This window comes from Maylandia zebra, linkage group LG11 (genome assembly GCF_041146795.1).
Source record: "Maylandia zebra isolate NMK-2024a linkage group LG11, Mzebra_GT3a, whole genome shotgun sequence".
Classification (NCBI taxonomy): domain Eukaryota; kingdom Metazoa; phylum Chordata; class Actinopteri; order Cichliformes; family Cichlidae; genus Maylandia; species Maylandia zebra.
Window position 1 is genome coordinate 34,635,044 of NC_135177.1, and position 19,494 is coordinate 34,654,537.

Consider the following 19,494-nt stretch of genomic DNA (forward strand, 5'->3'; position numbering starts at 1 on the left):
GGCACGACTATAGCGTCTAACTCTTGCGGAGCTGACAGTGACATCACTTCAAAGAGTCTGACATTATCATTAACATTAAATGGGACGAGTGAATGAGTTCACAGTGACACGTGTCTTTGTCTACATAGCTGATGTCACCTCCATACTGACCTGAACATGTATAAAAGCACCATCACTCTGTCTCACACCCACATGTAGCTCTGTTTAAATCGAGCTAACAATGTCAGGCTAGGCGAAATATATCAGCTGCAGTACACATTTTTTTCATTCATTACATGAGAGGTAATTTTAATACAGTCTGGTGTTTATATGCACTGAATTATTTAAAATAAAACAGTGTGACATCCACTAAGGTGATGAATATATTATGGATGTTTCTTCCTCCGGCAGCTATCTTATCTCTTTGGCAACTATTTCTTTGCACGATCCCCAACCCAGAGAACCAGTTCAGCCTAGACGCTGTACCACTTCTGGAAAGCATGGTAGCATACGTCCAAAGGCATTTACATAAACTCAGAAAGGCAGAAATGCGCAGCCAAAGTAACCTTATGCTCTTCATTTTATGTGTTCTTTTTACCTTGGAAGTTAGATGTTGATGCTGGGAGGGATCGCATACACAAGTTGACTATGTTCTAGCTGAAAAAAGAATTCTTATTTTGCTCCCTAACAAGTTTCTGTAGAGTCATTCAGGAGAATAACCTACAGTTTTGTTATAATAATGAAGTATAATTAAACAACCTCAGCTGTGTATGTAAAGTATAAAAACATGCATGAGATGGAACTCCTTGTATCCAAGTATCTTGAGTGCCTAAAGGTAACCAAACTGAAGATGAAAAAGAAACTTATAAATGGTCTCAGATCAGACTCAAAGCTGTTGGAGGTGTGTTTGTGTCATATGGAGCATTTTTATTCTGTTTGGGTTTCTTTGTATTGCAGTTTACATAAAGATTTGCACTGTTTAAGCTGATTAAGAAGTTACAGATAAAGTACAGACATGGTTCCATTCATGTTCTGTACATGTTTAGCTAGCTATCCTTACAGAGACCCAAATATGGACACTACAGAGTCACACTTACCTGCAGTCCTTCTGCAAGGCAAAAGAATGTCACCTCTGAGTCAGTGATGGTGTGGGTAGTTGAAATGCTGTTTAGCTGAAAGAACCAGAAAGGGAATGACTACTGCTTGTAACTTCTGAGGTAACATGCCTGCCAGTAGCAATTTTCTCCTACTCAGATTAGTTCTGTCTTTTTTACAGCAGGGGCAAAGCAAAAAGACCAACAACAGCACAAACACAAACAAGAGTTGGCTACATTTCTTACATTTGCTTCACATATTTTTGACACTGTCCACAAGTGGCAGCGGATAACTATGGAAGCCCGTTTCCGCCACTAAAAAAAAAAAAAAAGCTAGTGTCCATAACTCGAAATTTCGAGTTACTTTTCTCAAAATTTTGAGTTAGCTCTGCCAATCAAAAATATACGTGAATGAGGTCGCTTTCTTGTTACCCGGAAGCATATGGTGCAGGACCGCGCACTCAAAAACGGATCCCAACAAATTAAAGTATGTTTGCTGATAGTAACACCATGTGATTCAGCTAATAACACAGGGATTTCATCATTTGTGAAGCCAGGCTGAAAACACTCAGCAATCTGTGCATTCACGACTGGATGTAATACCGGTAGCTTAGCTGTAGCATTTGTAGCTGAGGGCTTCAGCTTCCGGGTAACATGGAAATGACGTCATTCACGTAGATTACTGATTGGCAGCGCTAACTCGAAATTTCGAGTTGCTTTTCTCAAAATTTTGAGTTAATATGTCGAAATTTCGAGATAATAACTCGAAATTTCGAGAAAAAAACTCAAAATTTCGAGAAAATAACTCGAAATTTTGAGTTATGGATCCTTTTTTTTTTTTTTTTAGTGGCGGAAACGGGCTTCCATAGATAACAGTACCAAAGCAGTAGCATTCTGGAATTTTAATAAGAGAGGCAGTGAAACATGCAGTATGCAGTATCCATGCTTAATAAATACAAATAGGTTAACAAATAAAATTAAAAATAATATTAAAATTGAAAAACTGGAATTCACAGCTGGTATTTGTATCACATTTTTCTTTAATATAGTATTGCAACTTATTACTGTGCTGAATTCCTTAATCACGTTACAGTTACAGTTATGGTGTTACTTCTGTTACAAAGGCTGCAATTAAAGGAAAAAGAAAAGAAAAACATTGTTTTGTACAACTTCTGGGTAAATATGTGGAATTACTTGTATAATATTGCATGGAAATACAAGAAATGAAATGCAAACTGGATACATGCCAGAAACAGCTTAGACTTGCTATCACAAACCCACCAGGGCTGGACTGGTAATCTGGCATAACGGGCATTTTTACCGGTGGCCCGACACACTTTTGAGCGCACCGGCCGAACACAAGTACTGACAGCCGCCCATTCGGTCATTTTTTATTACTGACACTGGATTGCCCAATTAAATGTCTTAGTGCGACTGGCCCCTCCCCTACCTTTGCTGTGCGCTCACACAGCTTGTAGAAAAAAGGTTTAATGTGGAAGAAGTGTCGAAAAGGTAGAGCTGAAAAGCTGAGAGAAAACAATAAAAACTAAAAATAAATGCAGCAAAATGTGTCAAATTAACCCACATATTAGCTGTTGGTGCTGCTGCACCATGAACAGTAGTGCCAGCAACAACTAGTAACCTCACAGGAGTCTGCTGCTGGCACCAGCTGTGGAGAAGTGAGGAAGAGCCAGAGGACGATGGAGTTACATAATCAGGAAGGGTGAGATTAAAGGATTCAGGTAAAATGCATGGCTAATTTTACCATGGGCCACTGCTAATAGCTAAAGTGTAGGTTTACATTTTTTTTGCATGCAACAAATGACGAGTAGCATAATTGACTAATTAATGCAATCCAATTACATCTTGAAAAAAATAATGAGAAATATGCAGCAGCACCATCTGGCTAATATGTAAAAATTGGTAACAAAATTTAGCTTGTCCCAAAGCTATTTCTTCTTAATTTGTATCTAGAGCAACACAACTGGGGGGTCATCAGAAATCATTCGAAAAACACAAAAAACAAAACATCATTCATACTAGAAAGAACTGTTTGGGGACAATTTATGAACCGAATTTGGGTGTAAGAGAAAGTCAGAGTGAATAATTTTTGTGGCTCATGTAGTGTTTGCGTTTGTTTTGAATTGACGTAAGAAACTTAATGTCATCATGGGTGTTTGATTTTTTGCTACTTTACCTTTTTCCTAAAACTGAAAAAACAAGTTTTTTGAAGGGTACGATGTCACATGTTCTGTGAAACAAATCAAGTGGACCCAAGTGCAGCCAAAATGGAGATTGAGTAGCTGTTAGGTAAACTAATGAAGGCACTTAAATTACTCATTGAGTCCAAAACAGCTAAAAGATGAGAAAAATACAGAAAGAAGAAAACAACTATGAAGGCTCAAGAACATTGAGGTGGTATAATGACAACCTGATAAAGACTGAGCGAGAAAATGTGCACAAAACAACAGCTAAGGATTAGACGAATAAACAAAGATCACAAACAGCATGAAATAAAATTATCATATATTAAAAAAAGGAGTAATTTGCCATTCTTTTAAAAAAATTCTGTTGGTTTTCTTTTGTTTGTTGGGCTTGTTAGCACAAGAAATAAATACAAACAATGAGGAGAAAATGCTAGAGAGACAAAAAAAGATGTGATCCAAATTAGCGTGTTTACATTCAGTTAAATTATTCAAAAACAAAGATCTTGCATTTCACATGATACATTGCTACATTAAAGAATACATGGACATAACTATAAAGCTACTGACAGGTGAACAATGCTCATTGCAGTACAGACATCTCAGTGTTACTTTAACACACACAGCCACCTAAATGTTGCAGTTGTCCAAACAACCGACATCCCAACAAACCACGGCAATGGTGTTCCCTGATGGTAGCGGCCTTCTGCAACACATACACCATTAAAAACTGCTCAGCACGAGGGCATGAACATCAAACCCAGAAGTTTTATGTTCATGCCCTCTCAGACTGTGGAGTTATTATACATAATATTGATACACATCTAACTATCCCAACAATAGTTTTGGTTAAAATAACCCTGCAGACAGAAAAATGACAATTTACTGTGGCAGATATGTTTCACTACTTCCATAACTCTCTGTGTCACTGCCAAAGAAAATGGAAGCAGCTTTGTCAAAATGGCATTAATTGATGCCAACTGAAGGAGATTATCCTGATCATAAAATATATGAAATTTCTTCTTCCTTTAGTTATGCTGTTTTGAACTACACCTCCCAACACTGACTTACAACATCAAAACAATAGTGAATTTTAAATTAGTGTTTTAAAAGCTGAATCACCTGGACAAATACTCACAGACATAAACGGACCAGCAAATTGTTTGATCCTCAGTGTGCACACGTTTCTGAGAACAATAAACAGAAATAAATAATTTTGCAATAAAACAAACATGGGGCTCTTTTTGCAAGATTGCCTGTGATTATGCAAATAACTCGTGCTGTTTTCTAATTTAAAAAATAAAAGGTGGTGAATCACAGTTACTCAAAATATGATCTTTAATTATTACTTATGCAAAGGTGGCTGCAGAGCACCTTCTTTCTTCAGCTTCATCAGTTGTTGTGAGCTCAACATTGTGTTCTGGCAGCTCAACTTCTGCTCTTTACTCATTCGTAACTGTGTGTGTGTATGCGGGTGCATGCATGAATACCCTTGTGTTTGCAAATGGCAGAGTATCTAATGGGCTTTTTATTGTGTACCTGTGACTGTATGCTCCTTTATGTAATTCCGTGTGTGTATTTAAGTGAACGTTCTTTTTTTTGTTTTGGCAGAAAATTGGAACACCTGCCTTTTTTGTACAGTAAACATACCAGACTAATCATGTGACTCTTTATTCATGTCCTCTGCTACAGTAAAACCAGCCTAACCATGGTAGAGTGATGTTGGGGATGAATCAGAGAAGACAAATCAGTGATGCTGGAGCTCAGTATCGTGAAGTGTTCCTAATATTTTGGAGTGTGCATGTGTGTCTTTGTGTGTGGGGATTTGATGCAACAAATACTTGGTAAAAAGTGAGCTGTGAAGAATGAAGGAATATGTTATCCCTGCTGACAGATGTATGTGAGAAAACATATTTCTGTGCCATACACCAATGGCTTGAAAGGCCTCGTAGTTAATGGAGTTTGCGAGCATGTGCATTGATGAACTTTTATGCAAAGTGACAGTACAGTGATGGTATGTCATGTAGTCATAAATATCTAAGGACTGTATAGTAGAGGTTGTCTAAGCTGCTTCCAAGTCACTTAGGGGCCTGTTACTGCAGATTTGGGTCTGCTGCTGTACTCAACCTCTGTTGCATCTTCTTATGGTTCTCCCACCCCAGATTCTGGTTTAGTAGACACACTTTTTTCCTGTTGAAAGGGTTTCTTTTTCTTTGCCATCATTTCCTTAGTGCTTGCTTTAAAAGTTTCAGGCTCTGGGCTTGGTACAGTGTCTCAAGCTAGGTTTGATTGTTATTGGTGCTATATGTAGGTTGAGTTAGACTGAATAAACTGTGTGCTGGATAAATACAGGTTAGACGGGGACTCCATGTCTCAGCATTTTCACTGCTGCAGTGAAGCTGAAAAGCTAGTCCATGTGCTTCTTACTTCTAAGCTGGACTATTGTAATTCGTTATTATTCAGGTGTCCTCGCAGCTCCCCAGAAAGCCTTCCGTTGATCTAAAACGCTGCAGTGAGCATACTAACAGGGACTGGAGAGATCATATTTCGCCCATATTAGCTGCAAAGTCTTGAATGACCTAGCATCTTGGATTCATAGTACCAGATTATTCTAAAAAAAAACCCAAACACTCATCTTCACCATGTAGGATTGCTTATGGTGATCAAATAAAATAGGAGGGGGATTCAATCTCCTGGGGATTAAATTCCCAGTTTGGGTTCAGGAGACAGACGTCCTCTCTACTTTTAAGTTTATGCATAAAATCTTTCTGTAGGCTCTATCACAGGGGTGGGGACCTCCAGGCCTCAAGAACTGGTGTCCAGCAGGTTTTAGATGTGTCCTTGATCCAACACAGCTGATGTAAATGGCTAAATTACTTCCTCAACATGTCTAGAAGTTCTCCAGAGGCCTGGCAATGAACTAATCATTTGATTCAGGTGTGTTGACCCAGGGTGATATCTAACACCGGCCCTTGAGGCCTGGAGTTCCCCACCCCTGCTTTATCAGTATAACCAGAACTATGCTTTAGTTGTACTGCTATAGCCTGAGGCTGCTGGAGGTTGTCCTGTAATGCACTGATTACTTCTGCTCCACTCACTATTTTCTCACTCCGCATTAGGGTTGCCAAAAAATTGCTACTCATATACTAATCGATACTAATGGAAGTTGTATCAGATTAAATAATCATTTACAACAGTTTCGATACCAACAGTGCTGTCTTTGCCTTCTCCAGCTGACACATGACTTCACACAACAAAGCCCCTGTCCTCACTATCAGCTGAGGTACTTCACATTCACAACACTGAACAGCACTTTAGCAGGAATTTGGAGAGGTCAGTAAAGTTCCCAATGTTATCACCAATGTTAACCTGGCCAGCACACATAGTAACAAGCAGTTACCTTAGCTATAGTGGCTAACAGACTGCAGTTAAATAAAAGATGAATATTGCGAGCTGAAGGGGTCGTGGATGGAATATTGAGCCATAGCAGAGAGGATTATGGATGTGTGGAGAACCAGGCGAGTTCGCTGGTTATGCAGCGGAGCGGAGGAACTGTAGCTAAACTGAGCAGGTTGGAGTGTGGAGAACTAATCTAAACAAATAAAGAACGCCGAATGGCATGGATTTCAGGCCTGAGGTGCAGAACCGAGGAAGTGAAGGACTGAGACTCAGGGCTCCAGTATATCTGCTACATTGGGTACGTTGTACGCATCTGATGACATCATCATACGGCTGTATCCATTAATACTCATGGTTATTGTGCAGTTATCTACTGCAGTATTCTCTTGAATGATAGATATCGCCAATGACTCCATATCAGTATCGGAGAAGAAGTCAAAGACACAAGCAAAGGTTTTTCCACCGAGTCTCATCTTTTCAAACTGTTGCAACATCTCCTTCTGTAGAATCTGTTAACTACTGATGGTTCATTAAAACAGTGGTAAATATGACTAAATCATACACTCATGTCTCCAACCCGTTTCTGATGGCAGCAGCACAAGTTTAGAAAATTTGAGATGTGTGCGACTGGCAGAAACTGCGTCTTGCGACAGAAGATGTGACGCCAGCTTCACGTCAGTTATACAGCGCTGTTTGCAAGGCTGGTGTGATGAGGCCCTAAGGTGGATTAGTGTGGATGGGAGACGGGCTGCAGCGGAGGCAGATGTGCACAGGATATAAAATTTTCTTATCTCTCGGCTTGCCTGGGAACGCCTTGGTATTCCCCCGGTTAAGCTGGAGGAGGTGGCTGGGGAGAGGGAGGTCTGGGCCTCTTTGCTTTGCTTAGGCTGCTGCCCCCGCGACCCGGCCCCGGACAAAGCGGATGAAAATGGATGGATGGATGGATGGATACTTTTACAAATTAAAAAACACATGTTTTTTAATTTTGTTATAGCGAGCTCTGTGGTCAATTTTAAAATACACCCTCTTTATTTTAGCATAACTTTAGTTCATTTTTAACGTTTCCATAGTGTTGTTTATATAGTACATCTTTACTATATGGAATGAAATGATCAAAATGACTTAAAAAATATGAACTCCCTAGAATTTAATCATAAATATGTATTTTGTTAAATCTAAGTTTTAGTATCATGACAACCCTACTCTGGATACAATTACTGGCCACTGTTACATGTAAATAACCTTTATCTATTGTCTACCATAAATTTTGTTTCATGGTTTCAAGTGTTGCAACCCAACATCAACTCTTTTCCTCGTGCATGACAGCTCCATATTACATTTCATATATTTAGCCCAGTATTTAGACTAGTTATTTAAAAAACATTTTATTTTACACAGCCCACATATAGGTCACTGTCAAATTGTAGCTTTGAATGTTTCAGCAATATCAGAAGTGTAGTACAGAAAATGTAAAAAAAATGTAAAAAGCTAAACAAAAACTCATTCAAAAATGCCTTTTGCCATTCTCAGCAAGCAGTGAGTGCAGAAATCTAGTCTGCACATACAATAATAAGTCTAGGCACACTTTATTCAGAATGTTCCCAATAGGTAAATTTAATCATATCCATCGATATTTCAGCTGAAGGGATCAAAATGTTAGTGGAATTAATTCCATCTGCAGTATCTGTCTAAGAGGAGCATGCTGAACAGCATGTGCAGCTCTTATCTGAAGCATCCTGCCAGTGGAAAAAATGCTGGCTGCTCATTCAGCTGAGAGATGGGCCAGGCGGAACGAACCATGCCGGTCCTATGGCCTTCAGCTCACTGTGCCAAAAAAAAATGAAGACCTGACCGATACAGTTTACTTAAGACAAAAGCAAATATTTTCAAACTGAAGCTACAGTTTTGATGATGATTTGATTTTTATGCCAAAATGATCACGTCTCAGGGCCAGATTTGCCTTTCATTCACAACCTTTCACTCAAAACCTGTGCTGCATTTAAGTCTGATTTACAGAGACAGCTGATAATTATGCAATCAGAGACTCAGACTGACTTCAAGACAGAGTGAAGAGAAGTGTAGTTCAGATATCTTCCGTCTCAGAATAGGAGACTCTGATTGAGGTTATGCACAATCAAACTCACAGAGAAAGTATATTGGAATTAATTAAGTTAAAAAAAAAAAGGTTTTTTTTAACACTTTGTAAAAGTAATTCAGCAGAAGTTATTAACATATTACTGAGGATATAAAATATTTGCGAACTGCAAAGAAAATGCAGCAGTAACTGCTTTGTCAGTGCCTTATCAAAAGGGTGCTCTAAGTCAATACTCCAGCAAGTCGCCATATTAAATTAAGACTGATAAATTAATTAATTAATTCTGATTTGTTTCCTGTCCATGCTGTTGCTCCTATTAGCAGGATGACATCATTTGTTTGTGCTTTCCAAAACAGTTAATGAATAATAAATCAGTGTTGAAAAATAAATCAGCGTTATGATGTGACAATGCTTTAAAGGTTAGAATACTTTCGGCACAAAAACCTGGTTTGTCTAAGAAAAGGTCATGTTTTCAAATGTGGTTAGTTGTAATTAAGCTGAGGGAGGCAACTTAATTTGACTGCTATGTTTGTTAAAGGTCCTTCATCATGGTAGATGCAATAATAAATAGTTGAATATAGTGAATTATTGTCTTCATTTATGTGCCATGCAACTTGGAAGCAGTTATCTGTGATGGTATCCAGTGCTTCCATCATCCATCCACCTCAGCCTCCCTTTGATTTATGATCTAGCGCATTGTTTCGTCCTGTCACTGAAATGTGTACAGAGCACAGGCTAAAACTGAACATAGCAGATATGTTATGAAAGCAATTTTTCTTTCTACAACTGAAATGTTTTATTGCATTGGTTTGTTAAATAACGCGTGCTTCTTGTAGTACAATTTGTTTGAGAGGAGGGACAAAAGATGTGTATATGGTCTCAAAGATCCTTAAATTATATTCTTGTCAGGCTCTATTTACAGTTTGGATTGCTAAACCTGCTCTGAATTGAAACATTAAGTTTTAGGGGTTTTTTGTGCATTTCCTTAAACCAAAATGAGCCAACAAAACTTTTCAGTTGTAGAAAAAAATGGGCTTTCATAACATATCTGCTATCTAGCGTTAAAAAGTTCAAATTGATCAGAAATTATAATCGAAAGCTAAATACTAACCATAAATGAATTAGTAAAATTAAATGTCTGTATCTATATTGCACAATTTGTGAGGATCATCTGTCACAGTGGCTGCTTTCATTAATAGCTGAGATGTCTGTGAAACAATGTTGTAAGTATTGATTGATTTAATTAATTTTCTTGATTTAAGATACACAGCTTCACAAATGGTTCATTATTACGTGTAACAGTATGGAAGATAAGTTGTTTAATTCTTGTAACTTCTATACTGTACCTATAATATACTAAAGGCTTTGCTAATGATAAACAACTCTATACTGGCTGTTTCTCCAGGTCCAGCTATTAGTGTGTCTGAGTGTCAGCTGTTTGTCACACAGTGCTGAGGCATCCTGAGTTAAGGTGTTATGAGTGAGAAGTTTCAGTAACAACCCTTTGGGTAATAGGACAATGACACAGTTCCTAGTCTATCTCTGGATTGAGGACAGATGACTATAATTGTTCTTTATCTCTTAGGGACAGCTTGGCTCGACCCGCTTTCAATCAGCATGGTGACACCAAAGAGAGAAACAAAAAACACGCAGAGGTCAGGGCGCGACGAGCATGACTTGCAAGTGTTCTCACACTTGTAGAGTTGTGGCTCAGTAAGCGTGAGCTCAGCTGAACTTTGTGTATTTCTTCAAAAAATGTGTTTTATAAATTAGGAAAACTGAAAATGGAAACTTAGTTTTAAATGTGTTCATCAGTAGGATATTAAAGGTCCGGTATGGTCATAGAGCTAACTTTTATCTTGACTAGATTACTCCCTTAAATCTGAAACTTCAGCTACAGGATATGAAAACCACAGAACTGAAATCCCTGAAAATCAGTTCAGAAAACAACTTAAACTATTTATTTGATTCGTGCTGCACCCTGTGCCTAAATACAGGGAGTGCAGAATTATTAGGCAAATGAGTATTTTGTCCACATCATCCTCTTCATGCATGTTGTCTTACTCCAAGCTGTATAGGCTCGAAAGCCTACTACCAATTAAGCATATTAGGTGATGTGCATCTCTGTAATGAGAAGGGGTGTAGTCTAATGACATCAACACGCTATATCAGCTGTGCATAATTATTAGGGAATGTCCTTTCCTTTGGCAAAATGGGTCAAAAGAAGGACTTGACAGGCTCAGAAAAGTCAAAAATAGTGAGATATCTTGCAGAGGGATGCAGCAGTCTCAAAATTGCAAAGCTTCTGAAGCGTGATCATCGAACAATCAAGCGTTTCATTCAAAATAGTCAACAGGGTCGCAAGAAGCGTGTGGAAAAACCAAGGCGCAAAATAACTGCCCATGAACTGAGAAAAGTCAAGCGTGCAGCTGCCAACATGCCACTTGCCACCAGTTTGGCCATATTTCAGAGCTGCAACATCACTGGAGTGCCCAAAAGCACACGGTGTGCAATACTCAGAGACATGGCCAAGGTAAGAAAGGCTGAAAGACGACCACCACTGAACAAGACACACAAGCTGAAACGTCAAGACTGGGCCAAGAAATATCTCAAGACTGGTTTTTCTAAGGTTTTATGGACTGATGAAATGAGAGTGAGTCTTGATGGGCCAGATGGATGGGCCCGTGGCTGGATTGGTAAAGGGCAGAGAGCTCCAGTCCGACTCAGACGCCAGCAAGGTGGAGGTGGAGTACTGGTTTGGGCTGGTATCATCAAAGATGAGCTTGTGGGGCCTTTTCGGTTGAGGATGGAGTCAAGCTCAACTCCCAGTCCTACTGCCAGTTTCTGGAAGATACCTTCTTCAAGCAGTGGTACAGGAAGAAGTCTGCATCCTTCAAGAAAAACATGATTTTCATGCAGGACAATGCTCCATCACACGCGTCCAAGTACTCCACAGCGTGGCTGGCAAGAAAGGGTATAAAAGAAGAAAAACTAATGACATGGCCACCTTGTTCACCTGATCTGAACCCCATTGAGAACCTGTAGTCCATCATCAAATGTGAGATTTACAAGGAGGGAAAACAGTACACCTCTCTGAACAGTGTCTGGGAGGCTGTGGTTGCTGCTGCACGCAATGTTGATGGTGAACAGATCAAAACACTGACAGAATCCATGGATGGCAGGCTTTTGAGTGTCCTTGCAAAGAAAGGTGGCTATATTGGTCGCTGATTTGTTTTTGTTTTGTTTTTGAATGTCAGAAATGTATATTTGTGAATGTGGAGATGTTATATTGGTTTCACTGGTAAAAATAAATAATTGAAATGGGTATATATTTGTTTTTTGTTAAGTTGCCTAATAATTATGCACAGTAATAGTCACCTGCACACACAGATATCCCCCTAAAATAGCTAAAACTAAAAACAAACTAAAAACTACTTCCAAAAACATTCAGCTTTGATATTAATGAGTTTTTTGGGTTCATTGAGAACATGGTTGTTGCTCAATAATAAAATTATTCCTCAAAAATACAACTTGCCTAATAATTCTGCACTCCCTGTACAGCTGATATTAACTTTAAAAAAACTTTTCACACAATTAAACGTTTTCTAAAGTAATTTAGATACTTTAGTTCATTAAAAGAATATAAATAGTAACCTCCAAAATAGAATAAAACGCAATAGAGGTAGGAAGAATCATAACATAGGAAGCACAAGGACATAAAAATGTACTTCAGCACAGTTTGAGTAAATATACATAATTCCACTTGTCCTATCCATGATCTGATCTCACTGTCGGGCAATGGCAATTGACTCAAAGCCATGACATTGAAGATATATTAGATATATTGATCCACAGCACTCTGGAGCAGTTTAGAATATTTGGCACCATACAGTGAATTGCCATGGGATGAGATAACATATTGATATACTTTACCATGTTGTTGTTGTTCAAGGCAAGCCCGGTGGTGGGAAATTGCTCAATGATATTCGCCTAAGCCAAAAAAAACCCAGCAGCAATTTTAACTAGAGGACAGGGACATCTATAAAGCTCTCCATGACACCAGCAGTTCTGCAGATGCCATAAAGTATCTGCAGATGTCAGCATAACAGAAATGATTTTATCTTGCTTGAGGGACTTCTATCAGTCAAACTGTCATTTGTTGCAAAGAAATAATCCGCAGAAAGCTTGAAAGTGAGTTGACTGGCCAGGATTTAAAATAATGTTTGAAATCCCACTATTATTACCATAATAGTGGGATTTCAAGGTAAGAATATAGTATAACTGTTGTGTGTTGTGCAGCTTTAATGAGGTTTGGGGGAGAGTAGAGTGTAGTTAAACCACATACATATAAACGCAATATGCTGTAAATCTAGTGTTAAAGTTTTTTTCTTTCATGTAGCAGAGGCTGACTTTTGATGAAAATTCCCAGCATTTGGCACCAGTGGACCCTGGGATTAGATTGAGAAGGAAATTATCACATAATCAAGAAGTGTGCATCAAACATTTTGGGAGTACTGCTGTCTGGCTTCTTAGATAAATTATGCTTAATTATATTGTTGTGGCCTTTGAGAAATAGCAATAAAAATGCATAGTTTGTTGTGTGAGACGCTGCAGCCGAACTTTGGTTATCACATCAGCCTCATGTCTGCACCAGCGTCACTGCTAAATCAGCTTAAACAGTCGATGGCAGGATTGTTTTCGTAGGTGCCCATGAACATTAAAAGGGTTCACAAGAATACAAAATTTATTTTTGCGGTAATACTTGATATATTCCTGTAAGTTACACTCAGAGTTCAATTTTCCACCGTTCATTTTTATTTTCTCTTCTCAGCACACTGAATATCACCTTCACAGCCGGGTGGAGAGGAATGACTACACCTCTGACTGAAGCTGCAGCAGAGATGGATGTCCACTGTCTCATTTGACTCCAGTGTTTTTTTTATTTTATTTTATTATTATTATTCACACACCCTGAGTGAAAATGGTTTTACTGAGTAATCCAGAGAATTTTTTCTGTACTTAGTGCAAAATGCAGGAGAAATTGAAACAAACAAAAAACTATGGTGGACCGGGGAGTTATACATGAGAGCGAGGGGGTGAAGGAGCAAAGTCACCTGGTGTGAATGGGACAAGAGTTTGCTGGAGAGAGAATGAAGAGTTTAAGTGAATTGCACGCCATTTTTTTTGCATTAAAAATAAGTTCTTCAAAGATTTTACATCTACTTAAACCCCTTTTAAAAAAAACTTTTTCATATGAAAAGTGGAGATGATAGAATGATATGAGTGATGACTCGATTACAACATACACTTTGCATGAAGATCCCACAATGTGTTGTTTAATGTAGGCGTTCAAATTCATAACAACGGCTTTATTCTTCTCACCATAAATATCTCACGCTACTGCCATGAATGAGATGCTTATTCTGTTTTAATGAAAATATGCCCTATACATTTTCATGTTCTATGTTTCCTCCTTGGATGTGAACATTTTTGACAGAAATCTGTGAGAGATCTGAAGATGTGCTTCAGCATATGTACCTAACAGATACAATACACAGAAATCACCTTTTATGTCTGTGACATTTTGAAAATTTACAAGAAAAGACTTGACATTTTGATAGAAACATAGCCACAATGAGAGCGTTAAAGACATTAGGTAAGTAAAGGCGGGATGTGAACAGAGAATGAGGACGAGAGCGCGGGCGAAAAAGAGAGAGGCAAAGAGAGTTGTGGGAGTGAGTGTAAGCGAGTGGGAGACTGAGAGCAGAAGAGCAGCAGAGAGGGAGATTGTGAGAGAAGGCTACTGTACAGCTATAACAAGCAATTCCAAGTTTGCTATTGGCCAAAGCCTGAATGGCCTCAAGCTGTTCCCGTCATTCATTTGTATTTACTTGCAAGCCGAGTCCGTGCCCGGCCCATTCAGAATCTTGGGGGAAGTCCACACCACATTCAGATGTAAAAGAGAAGTTTATATGCATCAGTTTCAGCAATGAAAGCAAACATTTTAATGAATCGCATTCAGATTTATGCAAGTCGGGGCAAACGAATGACAAGGACATGTTGAGGCCATTTGCTCTACATCTAAGCCACAGTTGTCTTCAGAGATGAAAATGGTGCCGATGTCAAGCACAAAAGTTGAACAGATGGAGCTTTTTGTACTTATTGTTTATTGTGCGGTTATTATTAGCAATCTGTTAATCCCTACATGTGTGCCTACATGGCTGTGCTTTTGTCTGTGCCAGTTGGGGTTACTTTTCCAAGAGTATGGATTTGGCAGAGAAATTAAATTTTCATCTTAAAAACAAACAAACAGAGGAAACATCACAGACATCTAGAAATAAAACTAAAAGTGCGAGGGGAGATGGAGGAATGGGAGCGAGGGGTGAGTGGTAAAATTGTGATTCTAGGACAGATGTAGTGTTTTTGTTAATCCCACATAGAGAAATGTTGAAGATAAAAGGATGGAAAAGTGACAGTGTAGAATACAAAAGGGAAAGAGAAAGAGGTAGATCAAATGTTTACAGGAGGTGAAAAAGAGACACATCCAGGAGAAAGAAGCCGGAGAGGGAACCAGAGTGCGAAAGGATGGGGGGGCTGATAAACAGATGGGCAGAAGGAGGACAGGAGAGATGGTGGGAAAGGGGAGGGGGCTTTTGAGAAGAGGCTGCCAGGAGGTAGTGCAGAAAGTTGGACTTCATTTAGATTCATGGTGAGATGATGGCCACATCGATCCCTCCCTCCCCCTTCAGACATATTGCATTTGGGTTTTTATCTCGAGGTCAACTGGTGTATATCACCACAGTCCTTACTTACTTAGTTCCTCCTACGCCGAGCGGCGCATCGGGCAGCTAGTGATCTCCATCGATGTCGGTCAGCAGCGACTGCTTCAGCTTCGTCCCAGGCAATGTCGACAGTTCTCAGGTCGTCCATAAATGTTCGACGCCATGTGGTCTTTGGTCGGCCTTGCTTTCGCTTGCCAGTTCGTGGACGCCATGTCATGGCAATCTTAGCTGGGCGATGAGGGGGTAGGCGTAAAATATGTCCCGCAAAGCGAAAGCGTCTTTCTGCAACAACATCGGCTAATGGGCGGGTGCCTGCTCTTCGTAGGACCTCCTCATTTGTTATTCGGTCCCGGTAGGAAATTCTCAGGATTCGCCGCAAGCCACGTTGTTGAAGCACGTTCAGGTGTTGAATAGTTGCACTTGTTGACCACAGTCCTACTGCCCTTAATAAAAGGATTGGTTCCATTTAAAAAGTTCTTATATGCTTTGTGTACACTCACTCACTTTACTTTTTCACACTTGTGTTGTAATTTTATGTTAAATGATAAGATCACCTGATCTTTTTCCTGCTCTCAGTATCCTTTGGTTGCAGTCAAAGTTAAGTTGTATTGTATTTTTATTTAGAGTGGCCTGATTGATAAGACCTGCTGACATATGGAGTTCTGGATCTCTGTTATGACCCTTGGAGTCTTGATCTCTTCCTTATCTTCTTACCCTTCTTACTCAGTTTGTCTAAGTGACCAAAAAAGGAACCGTCCCACTGGGTTCAAACATCATTTTTCTCAAAATTATTGAAAACAATTATCATTGTTCTCCTGGGAACACTCCGAGCTTTAGAAATGGTTTTTATATGCCACAGTTTTATGGTGGCAGTCTGGACTGTGTGGATTGGTTTTTCTCCTGGACTGCTGTGGGAATTGTAAGTCCTATAAATGTGTGTCATTCAAAACTATATCTAATCCATTCAATTCATTCTGACCACATCTGTCTGAATACTTTTAGAAAAAGGAAATCTCAGTTTATAATTTTTATAATTAATTTTGAAAAAAAAAATCAGAAACAATGTTTTTACTTTGCTTTATAAGTTTTTGTCTTTAGGATAACAGGGAAAAAAAACAATCATGTGCATTTAAAACTAAAATTGCAATAAAGTGAGCAAAATGTGAGGTGATCTGAACACTGCACAGTGGTTTGAATCACAACTTCCAAATGTTGCCTTTAGATAAAAATGATAGTGAAATTTAACAATACCTTGATATGTAATACTTAATAATTATTTAATTAACTTGGTCATTTGCCCCAAACCCCTCCCACACATGTTTCTTTTTCATTAGAAGTTAGTTAACTTCTGTCATTTTAACCTCATTCATTTCATAAGCACCACTATCTGCAGTCATAGGGAGATACGTGTTAAGTCAAACTGCCAGGGAATCAATTTAGAACATCTGGATGTTGTGATGCAAGTATTGATATATTGTGCCAGTATAGAATTAATGTATTGAAAAAGAAAACAATACAATGTGTGATCTTACCAGTATTTTTCCCCAAGCCTCTCAAATACTAATTACATTTTTCTTGCTTTTCTATTTTTAAATTTTTCTTACTTAAAATTATTTTAAACTATTTATAACAAAGTCCATAATATCGTTTTAGTTTAATACATGATAAAATACGAGTTGATCGCTCTTTATCATCTGAATCAAGTGTATATCTATTGAATTTATGTTGCTCTTAGTACAGAATTGCCTCTTTCTTATTCTTTGGAAGTTCTGCTTCTTGTACTATTGTGTGCCCCTGCATCTAGGGCTTACCTGCAACAACAGTCCATGGAAAGCCATAATACAACAAGTACTCTTTTATAGCAGAGGAAGCACTTTTGAAATTTACCCACTTAGTTTGGCTACCAGGGATGGCAGACACACCATATAAGCTTTGAACTTTAGAATGCACTCCTGAACAGAAGCAGGGACGGAACAGTAGATGCTTTCCTTATTTCTTATGGAGCAGTGCACTCTGTGCTTCAAATAGAAGCTAACTGTAAGATAACTGCATTGTGTGTTAACCTACAAAAGAAGGAGATCAGTCTTTAGATGAAAAGGGGTTTTCTCCAAAATACAAAGTAGCAATTTGTGCAAAAGAACTAAAATTAAAAGAAAAAGAAAAAAACCAACCCAATGTAATAAATGGGATTTGTCACAGAATCTGGCAGTTCTGAACACTGAACAGGGTGTCTGAATGTTTGTACTGCTACAAGCTTTATTATAAGCTACATATGGGTAAGACAGGGTAAAGCTTGGTAAGTCTGGTCAATGCAGACACTGGCTTGTTATGAAGAAGAATATAAAATCTTGTTCTGGGGATTTTTTCCGTGAGTGTGTTAAACTAAAAAAAGATAACTGACCTAAAGTAAGTAATTAGATGTGAAATGCACTACAGCCTTTATATGAACAAATGGGTTAACACGGATAACATGTTTAAAAGTGCCTGTAATGTGCATTAGGAGACAAACCAACAGTAAGTGCTTGCCTTACTTAGAATAGACATGATAGCTTTCCAGCTCAGGAATTTGTAGACTTCCATGCTGGTGCTTTCTTATCCTTAACACTGACTGTACAATAGGTCAAGTCTCTTTGGCATGGCATTCACTACTTACACATGATGAGAATCTCTGTCAGTGTCTGTTTACAATTCACTGCCAGCTAGTACCAGCCATATATTACATATAAATAAGATGCATGTCACTCATTGGCTTGTTAACCCTGCAACTTTGAAGTCTGAATTTTAGGAGACTTGATCATATATAGGGGGTGCTGTGGCTCAGGAGGTAGAGCAGGTAATCTAATAATCAGTAGGTTGATTCATATGTGATTAAATCCCAGGCTGCTCCAGTCTGCATGCCAAAGTATCCTTGGGCAACATACTTTGACCACAAGTTGCTCCCGATGCGTTCATCAGTGTTTGAATTTGTGCATCAATGTTATGTGGAAAGCGCTAAAAAAAAGTGCGTGTATGAATGAATGAATGAGAAGTTTTGTATAAAACTATTCACATACAGTAGAAAATTGCCATATGAGAACCAGTCTATTTAGCATTTATTTACATGGGAAGGAAAATATTAGAATTTCAATCACAAAATTAAAGCACAAATTTCTTAGACCATTTATAACACATAGCAAACTATACTGTATTTATATGAAGTAACTGCATTACAAAATACTCCAAAAGTAATATGACTGCAAACATGGTGGTCCAGTTCAGTGACTGGAAGGTGGATATAGATGTGAGAACTGGAAAGCATCTATCAGCTACAGCTGCTTCTGTCAGCACAAATGTTGAACAAACACAAAATATATGACTTGATGATGGCTGTCATAAGTAGCTGTCTTACCGTTAGCTACAGAGGCAAAAACTGTTTTAGTACCAGGCTGTGAGTATGCTTTAAAGCTGGTGTTTGGGGGGGAGCCTCAACTGGTCACTGCAGAAACTGCAGCTTTTTTACCCTATTGACCAAGTGCTACATCTGTTCAGTCACCTGACCCAACTCAATAACGCGTTGGACAGCAGGCTTTTTAGCCCTCATTCATGTGTGATCATTTGGAGAGAGCGTACACACTCTTGCCTTTAGCTATGTTTCAATGACATGGGTTCATTCTAGCATACAGCAAGCCTTTACTGTGTAGATGCATTAGGAAGGATTCCTTCACAGCCAGCCTGGAGAGGAGGAGTGATCACAGCCACCAGTAACTCTGTTAATGTACATATGGGCTGCTAGTACAGTAATAAAGAACATGAATGGCCAAAATATAGCTTGTATGCGTGCAAAAGCACAGCTTAATTCTTTTGGTGCGATACATTGATGGTAAATTTGGTACATTTTGATGTGTTTGACAATGTTGCAGAGCTTGGATTACTGCATACGTACTCAGTGCCAACTTACGCTC

The 19,494-nt window shown here is 38.7% G+C and overlaps 1 protein-coding gene across 10 annotated transcripts in view; it reads left to right on the forward strand.

The window, feature by feature from the left end:
• The window catches only part of syngap1b (synaptic Ras GTPase activating protein 1b), a 189,856-nt gene that overhangs the window by 15,611 nt on the left and 154,751 nt on the right, over positions 1 to 19,494 (forward strand). The gene's annotated exons all lie outside the window — the stretch shown is intronic.